Consider the following 9,342-nt stretch of genomic DNA (forward strand, 5'->3'; position numbering starts at 1 on the left):
GGTGTCAGATGGCGGGCGGCGGGATGAGATGGCCACGGTGTCGGTTCTTCGTCAGCGATGGTGCGAACGCACGCATTCCTTAGTGCGTGCTCTAAACCATCGCTTGGCCATCTCGCTGGTCCAGCGCTAGGCCATCGTGTAGAGGAGCCATAACCATCGCATGGCGATCTCGCTGGTCCATCGTATAGGGGATGGAGCCATTATGGCAGAACTGGTCGCGAAACCGCTGGAACTTGACACCCTTCGGCCGAAACTATACATTATCCTTACCCGGAACTCTAACTATCTATCAACCAAGTTTCATCCTGTTTCGTGTTTGACACCGATAGGACACTGGGCTGAAACGATGTTTGGATCTCCGAACTGTCGAATTGTGGTTTCTGTGATATCACTAATAAAATGATTCTTATACAAGGACCTTAAATAAGGAAATTTAAACTGGACGTTGTGACTAGGCTATTCCGTTGAGGCGTATATGACCTTGAATGATTGAATATTAAACAGTCAGTTTTGCATCTCGTTCTGTGGGGTGATTCTCTTGAAATGAGCTCAACAGCTACATTCAAGAGGATTGATTACCGAAAGAAAGAGATGGCAATTCCAACCTAAAGACATTCAAGCTCATATGTATATTCTTCATTCGCGCCCCGATGGATTGAACCAGACTGAACATCCCGGATTCTTGGTCTAAAACTGTTCGAAAAATGGGGCCCTGAGGACTAACTTTACCACCTTAATGTGACGTATGATGAGAAGTCTTCATCATTAACTTTTCTCTCTGTAATAAAACCAGTTAAAACCACTTCCGCGACGCGAAAACTTTATTTAAAAAAACACTCTACGAAATTGTCGACTAATTTTTAACATCGAATGCGCCAACTCATTTTTTAAGCGAACTACCAAATCTGTTTGCAATTTGTGCTTTTTGAAATTCGGATGCAGCAATCGCCAGGAAGTGACACGTCAAAGTGACGAGCAATAAAGCGTTCAATTCCGTTCTGAATTTGAATGTTGCCGCTAAAACGCGGCGCGGGCCAGTACACGCAATAAAAATTCAACAACTTTGTAGTACACAAAATGTGTTTTTTTACGCCCGAAATGTCATACGTTCGCATCGCATCGTGTAGCCGACAGTACAGTCACCAGCAATAATATGTTATACATTGAAGGCCGCAAAAATATCTGACACGATCTTATTTGTAGCGCAATAAGACGACCGGTTTGGCCTAGTGGGTAGTGACCCTGCCTACGAAGCTGATGGTCCCGGGTTCAAATCCTGGTAAGGGCATTTATTCGTGTGATGAGCATGGATATTTGTTCCTGAGTCATGGGTGTTTTCTATGTGTTTAAGTATTTATAAATATTTATATATTATATATATCGTTGTCTAAGTACCCTCAATACAAGCCTTATTGAGCTTACTGTGGGACTTAGTCAATTTGTGTAGTAATGTCCTATAATATTTATTTATTTATTATTTATTTATAAGAGCGTCTCACATGTTTTTAAGGCCTTCATTGTACTGAATAGACAAGACGTACGTAAAAGGGTCACTCTATAATATGATCGCTATTTTCCTAATTGGTAAGCTGAATATGCTTTCCTCGGCAATTGATAGCGTTGTATAAAACGCCTAATTAGATATGTTTACTCAATTTCCCGGTAGATGACGCTTTTTATTTCTACAACTAGCGAACGTTTGTCTATAGTGGATTTCATAAAACTTTTAATTTATTTTTGTGCATTTAGAAGATTTGTATGGTGTAAGGTGTGTTAGTTAAGCTAAATTTATAAACATTGATTTATGAAGGAAATGTGAAAATAAAATATCCCCCCCCTTATCTCCGAAGTTTACCGACGAAAAATTATGAAATTTTTACATAATATTAAATTTACTATAAAATTTACAGGAAAAATATAATCAGTACCCCTAGTGTAACTTTGATCGACAACATAACGTGACGAACGCGTTTGCGTTAAGTCTCATTTTGTATAGGAATTTGAGTTTCCAAAACGTCCCGCTTGGCGCGCTCTTTCGAAATCCAATACAAAATGAGACTAAACGCAAACGCGTACGTCACGTTTGGAAATCGAATTTATATACACTAGGGGTACAGACCTCTATCTTGCTAACGTTTTTTTTTTGAATAACTAAATAACTTTCCGAATCCAGTCTGCAATTTAAACCACTTTGCGTGTGTTTATTACACCTGAAATTTCTATGAGAGTACATTAAATACACCTTTTTTCAAATAAAAGATCAATTTTTGAAATCGGTTCACATGATAGAGAATTATCCTCGAAAAACCAACATACGTGCATTACATCGCGCAAATTAGTTAGACAATTTGCCGATAGATGGCGTTGTACAGAAATATACTTAGTAAGGTACTTCGGTTCATGAGTCTTTCGCCTTTATAGTTACACGAAATAATTCAAAGTTTTTACGGAATCCGGTCAGACGATGGATGGCTCACCTTGCCGGAGGCCATCCTACGTCGCTTTTTCCAGCAGATAGATGCATAGTTACCACTCGAGAAACTTTTTGGATAACTCTCAGATACAACAAACTTTCAGATAGGTGTCTGAATAGGTATTGTAGACAGAGAACCCCGTCTCACTTAGGCATTTAGCGAAAGTTTCAACGGTAATTCGTTTTTATGATCAGAGCAATGAGCAAAGTTCGGACGACTATGTCAGATGCTATTGTTAACTTCGGATATATAAAACAAAGGCTTACTGTTTACCCGGAATACAGTTAACAGCTAAACTGTGGAATGAACTAGCCCGCAGTTTTTCCGGACCAATACGGCTTTAAATCCTTGCCACTCCTCTGGTGCTACAAGTGTCCATGGGAGACGGTTATTGCTTACCGTCAACCCGGCGTACACTTTGCCACTCCCAACCGCAAGTTAGGTACACCTATACCGTGTAGCTGACGCGGTTGATAAGAAGTTATTAGGATATCCGCTACGGAATGGTTGAAGCTTGGAGGAAATATTAAATAACAACTCAAGACGCCTTGTCTATAATTTTCGATACAAATAGTCTGCCGATTTTGCGGGGGAGGGGCACGTGTATAACTATTTATACGTAACGTACAAATAGACATGTCAGATAAACGTCAATCCATATGACCATCATACAATGCATATGATCCATTCATCCATCCATCAGTCGAGGTTTTCGACGGAGGGAAAGCTTTTAAAGGCGACTCCAGATATTGAATCTTCCAAGGGTTGAAGGATTGGATGCATTAAGCTAAATTGTATTATATTAAGTTACTTGATTAGGTAAGTAAGTAAAAATGTAATATACTTATTGAATACTTTTAGTCCCAAAACTCTGCTACCTTCTACTAGAAACTCACCTCGCTTTTTCTTTACTAACCGCCAGACATAAGTAGTAGACCTATAAATCGTTAACAAGTTAGTTCAAGCCTTACTTTCAAAACAAGCAAAAATCGCATTTATCATTCCAAACTCCAACTGCATATTGGCTGACACGCAAATTGACAGCGCACAAGTAAATCTAATTATACCGGGGATGCCGAACTAACTAGACTGTTGAATCAGAATCGTTGCATTATCTAATTGTTCGGCGGTGCTGATGTGGAACTATCGATTCGTTGTATTTGCCCTATTCGATGAAGGCTAGCGATCTGCCTCAGGTTAATACGAAGTTTCTATAATTACCCCTAGTGTAATTTTAGTCGATAGCGAAACGTGACGTACGCGTTTGCGTTAAGTCTCATTTTGTATGGGTTTTTGAACAGCGCGCCAAGCGGGACGTTTTGGAAAGTCAAAAATCTCATAGTACGAAATGACACTTAACGCAAACGCGTACGTCACGTTTCGCTGTCGAAAATATTTACACTAGGGTTACAGAATTATTTTTGGTACCTATTTAACGTCATGGTACGTAGGTATAGATTTTATGAGTTTTAGGTACTTTCAATGTTTATAGTTTTAATGATGTGAAACTTGACTTGTATTTGTTCATTCAATGGAGGCTAGCGATCCGATCCGAGTTTTGCACGAAGTTTTTACGGTGCAGGAACAATGAGGCATTGTTATGGTAGCGCGTAATAACTCGAAAGTTTCAGTGAAGATAAGGTTTTAACATCATCATAATCATACTAGCCGTAGGTACAACTGGACAAAAGCCTTCCCTAGCCACCACAGTACTCGATTACTTGCAATTGCTACCCTCATCTGGCTAACTTCAGCACCTTCACCAGATGATTGTTCCATCACAACATTTCCGTCACATCTCATCACATTGTTTTTACTGTATTTATTACATAGTCACCATAATAAATAAAGCCCTATTTATCGCCCATTCTATGCGCAATGGGCCCTGCCCTCCTACGCTGCTTGTAAATTCTACGTGGAACCGGTTTTTGGATTAGATTACATTATTTTATTTCATGATATACATTACAATACAAATGTGCCTGAACCTAAATTAAAATAATTCACATTGGGATCTTCATAAACTAATAAAAACCATAAAATAATATTATATCTCTCACATTAAGTCCGTCATTTGTATATTATTTTTGTATTTTGTGCAATAAAATTAAAATAAATAATGAATGGCACGCGTGCCACGGAATTTTAAAATCTCTTCAACCGATTATCGACTTAAAACACTGAAAAATACTCCTTCATTCCATATTAAAGGCTAAACGCAGCTTAATGCCACCAGCAGCGACTAAGCAAAACGTATGCTTTAATAAAAACGTTTCTTTATAATTTTGTACGTGCGAAAATTCCGAGTGGAATTTCCTGTGGAGGTGTGAAATTTCTCTAGAACTCATGATAACACAATAAAGGGGAATTTATTTAAGAGGGTCGCGCTTTATGCGGTCGTCCTGCTGGAAATAACGATGTTTATGCGATAGTATACTGGCTCTGTTTGAATAAAGGAGTACTGGTGAGAGTGGAGACTAGCTACATATATATAAGGCAGATTATAATTTTGTTTTATATAAACGCAAATATATCAGTAGGGCTAAGATGGTTGGCTGTTTATCATTTGTCACAATGCCTGTCACGTTCTAACAAGTATGTAAGCGCGAAAGTGGCGCATGACATGACAGGTGATAAAATTTCGACCATGATACCGCCGCAGGCCTGGGGTAGACCACGTCGGTTTCATCGGTGTGTCCAGCTACCAAATATGGTATCTCCCTGGTGTTACACCATAAATCGACTGCAATAGAGGAAAGGGCTAATGATTTTGAAATATATATATATATATATATAGTAGGGGGGTAAATCAGGTTTCAGGTTACTTTTCGTTCAAGTCATTTCGGACATAGGTATATATAGTATCTGTGCATTCTGTATCATGTCCTGAATTCAAGTTATAGCAATTCTAAGTCAAGTCTGCATTGTGAAATTTTCTAATAATTTATTAGACCAAGTAGGTATTGAAAATATTATAGTAAGTTACACATTTGTAATTTTACTCACAAAGCCCTTTCATTTGATAGCCCATATGTTATGTTTAAAAGAAAAAAAAAACTTTGTACCGCCAACTTTATGACGCCACTGGTACTACCCCCACCATTATCACGCTTATCATTTCATTTGTACATTTTATATGAAAATAAAATATGCACGGATTGCTGAGGTCGCGGGTTCAAGTTTTTTTTTCCTTTAATATAAAATTAGAAAGAAGAAGAAGAAAGAAAGAAAATAAATTTATTCAGGACGCTTACAATATTGCTCAAATCTATTGAATCTATTTATTAGTAAAAAGTGTAAACGTCACTGAAAAGGTCTCCCCTGAGCTTGATGTCAAGTTACCTTTCAGGAATCTTGACGCTGGTCTTCCGTGGAGACCTGTCCAAGCGATCGCGTCTGTACGTAAACTTAACTACCATTAACTACAACTAAGTCGAGATGAGGATAGAATCACATTTTTTTCAGTTCGCGCTATTTATATATTATGTATAACTTATTTTCACAACGACATATGTGTAGGACTAATTAGAATTTACCCCGTGGTTCTATGGAATGAAAATAATAAAAACTTAATAAAGGTTAAAGTTCGAATTGGCACTTGGAGCAGATTTCTGCAAATTTAAAATGTACTTTTTGTATTTTACTTTAAAAGACAAAATTGAATGCGAGTTTAGTATGGGCGGCGGTATGTTGTTCCAGCATTTCGTGGCGGAATATCTAAAACTGCCGCGAAATGCAGCTGTGTTGTGTCGTGGGCAGATAAGACGACTAGCTTCTCTAACACGTAGTATATAGCATATTAATAGTATAACTCGCAGACGTAGCAATTAGGTTATGCTTTCAAGCATAATTTCACCTATATATTAAGTGTGATCTACTTACTAGCTTTATAAAACAAAAGAATATTTATTATTAAATACTTATCATCTTTCAACATAGTAATAATTAAAATCGCAGGTGCTCAAGATGAAAAGCTTACCCAATTTCAATATTTAACACGTTCATTTTAATGAAAAACAAACCTGAATTTAATTATCTCGCATAAACCTGGCAATTATGTGCTAATTCTAAAACAAACTAGTTTAAAACAGACCAATATCGCACGTTCGCGATTTTGAAAGCTAACAGACTAATTCCATAATAATAAACGCACGCACAGTTGAATAAATACGCTCAAAACTACGTTTACATACTGTATAATAAGATTAGAGTGATTACATGTGTTTCATGATTAAAGTAAGTACACAAAGCTAAAATGTTAAATTATATAGTATAGACGTTCGATTTGTAGCTGGCGCCGACGGGCTAATCCGTTGTCTATTGTTAAGTGAAACCGCATGTGCTACTACCTGCATAAAAAATGGTCAGGCCACTTTAACCGGTTGTTGAATTACGACTCCTATATAAATTGTAATAAAATTCAAAATGAACAAATGGAAAAATTATTTGCGATTTCTTGTGTGGTCCCTCTACGGGTTCTGAGTATCGGCGAGTCGAACGCTACAGAGCCAGTCTAAAAGGTGTCCTCGAGATACGTAACAAAGGCGCGTTATAGGAGAGCGCACCTACACTGGTTTTATGAGCGTTGGACTAGCCCGCGCTCAGGTGTCAATTAGAATTATACGACCCTTTTTTTGCAGGTAGTGGCACGTGCCGTTTTACTTAACAATAGACAAAAGATTAGCCCGCCGGGGCTAGCTACAAATCGAACGACTATACGTGTTACTTATCTTAGGATTCCTACTCACTTGGTCTTAAATTAGCTAAAATATAGTCACTTACTAAATGCATTCCCTTTTTATACATTAATGAAATAAAAGGATGGAGCAAAGTAGAATCAAATTTGTTGGCGAGCGATGATACGGTCATTTCAAATTAAAAGTTTCAAAATTATCTATTTCATGTAATTTACACACATATATATGCAAAACATTAATCATACAACATATATTATAAACACATTAAAAGTAGACAAATAGATATAACACAGTGTCAGCCAAACTATTGAATTGTAGCTACCACTGGATCATAGTACAAAGAGTGGGGAAGTAGGTTATCTTCATACAAACGCACCGCGCACGGCTTGTATGTATGCGCCATAGTATCTTTACGTCGCCGCACGCACACTCAAACAAAAGCCCCGACTGGCGCACTGAGAAACGGCGATTTTGTTTGAGTGTGCGTGCGGCGACGCATAGATACTATGACGCACACATACAAGCCGAACGCGATGCGTTATATGAAGATACCCTACTTCCCCACTCTTTGTACTATGACTGTATCACACTTTATAGGGGAATGTCGTCCCGCACAGTGGAGCATTATGGGAGTCTTGTTTGTCCGCTAAATATACACGGCCCGCAGCTTTAAATATTACTCAATTCACCATTTCCTGCTTAAAAAAATAGTTGTGATTGGTCATTAAAAGCTTTGATTGGCTAAAATAAAATTATATGTCAAACCTCATATTAACACAACAAATACACAACAAAGTCTTGTTAGTTAATATGCGCGCAGTACAGTTGAGTCGCTCGCGCCACAACAATTCCCCGTCAAGTTTCAACCGTGATATTATTCTTCCGGTACCTACTTACTAAAACGCGAAGCTGTGAGCTTTGTCACTGCAGTTCTAATAAATCATATCATTCATAACAGCATTACGTTATGCACTATCATAGCATCAGGCACGGGGCTCCGAAACGGCGATAAGCTTATAATGCCTTCGCTAACTATCCCTATATTAAAACTAACGGGTTGTAAGCGTTTTTACGAGCTTGCTGCTGAACAGATGAGCTCAGTTAAAGTATACCTACACAGTAAATTAACTTGACCTCGCCAGACGCACTCCTAAAATCTATAGTTACTCGTATATACTAAATGGCCCGTCAAACAACTTTGTCAATAGAAAAAGGCGCGATATTAAATTTTTCTATGGGAAGATAACTCTTCAGTACAAATGTAGTCGCGGACTTTAATTGTTGAGGGTTCAAGCTAATTTGGTAGTCAATGCTAAGGGTATGAAATGTCCAATGTAAAGTAAACCCTAAATAGCTCAACAATTTAAGTCCGTGACTGTAGCTCCTTTCAATTTGTAGTTTTATTCGCTGTATGAGAGGGTATATGTTTCAAGTTGTGACAACTATCAAATTTCATTGTTAAGACGTGATGTTAAAATTTGGTTCATATTAAAAACTCAACCGTTCAACATACATAATATACTGTTAGCTTCAACGCAACATATCTTTAAAGTTATATTGCATTTCATATTTTATAAATAGGTAATCTCTAAATTCATACAAAGGGTTAATGAATGGGGGATTTTAATGAAGTTGAAGTACTGCGTAGGATGTTTGTACTGCAGCTAAGCCTCGTCGGATAAGCGGCAAATTTACGATACGCTCTCGTTTCCACGACAAACATGGCGGACAAGATTTTAATGATAGGGACAATTTCGTGCATAATGTGTGTTATACGGCTTATGAGCTCTTGCAGGGATATGTAATATAGACTCCAATCTATTGACAATATTTTTGTCATTTCGAATTGTCTTAGTACCTACTCATTTATCGACTTATCTAAACTTACTTACCTCACTTATTATCTAAGACTTATTTATCTAAAAGTATTGATAGTATAGCAATAATGTCCCATTTTGTCGGTTCGAAGTACAGAGTAACAATGAATTCAGTCGATCGACTAAAAACCGCTGCGCAATGTAACGAAAATTGCATGCAAATTCTTGAACCGTCTGAATGGGGCTTAATAAATAAAGCATCTGATTTAACCATCATTATACGGTATTTTTAAACACACATTTTTGTTATACTAAAGGCTACAAAATATATTAAGATTAAATGTAAATACAAAG

This window comes from Cydia pomonella, chromosome 2 (genome assembly GCF_033807575.1).
Source record: "Cydia pomonella isolate Wapato2018A chromosome 2, ilCydPomo1, whole genome shotgun sequence".
NCBI lineage: Eukaryota > Metazoa > Arthropoda > Insecta > Lepidoptera > Tortricidae > Cydia > Cydia pomonella.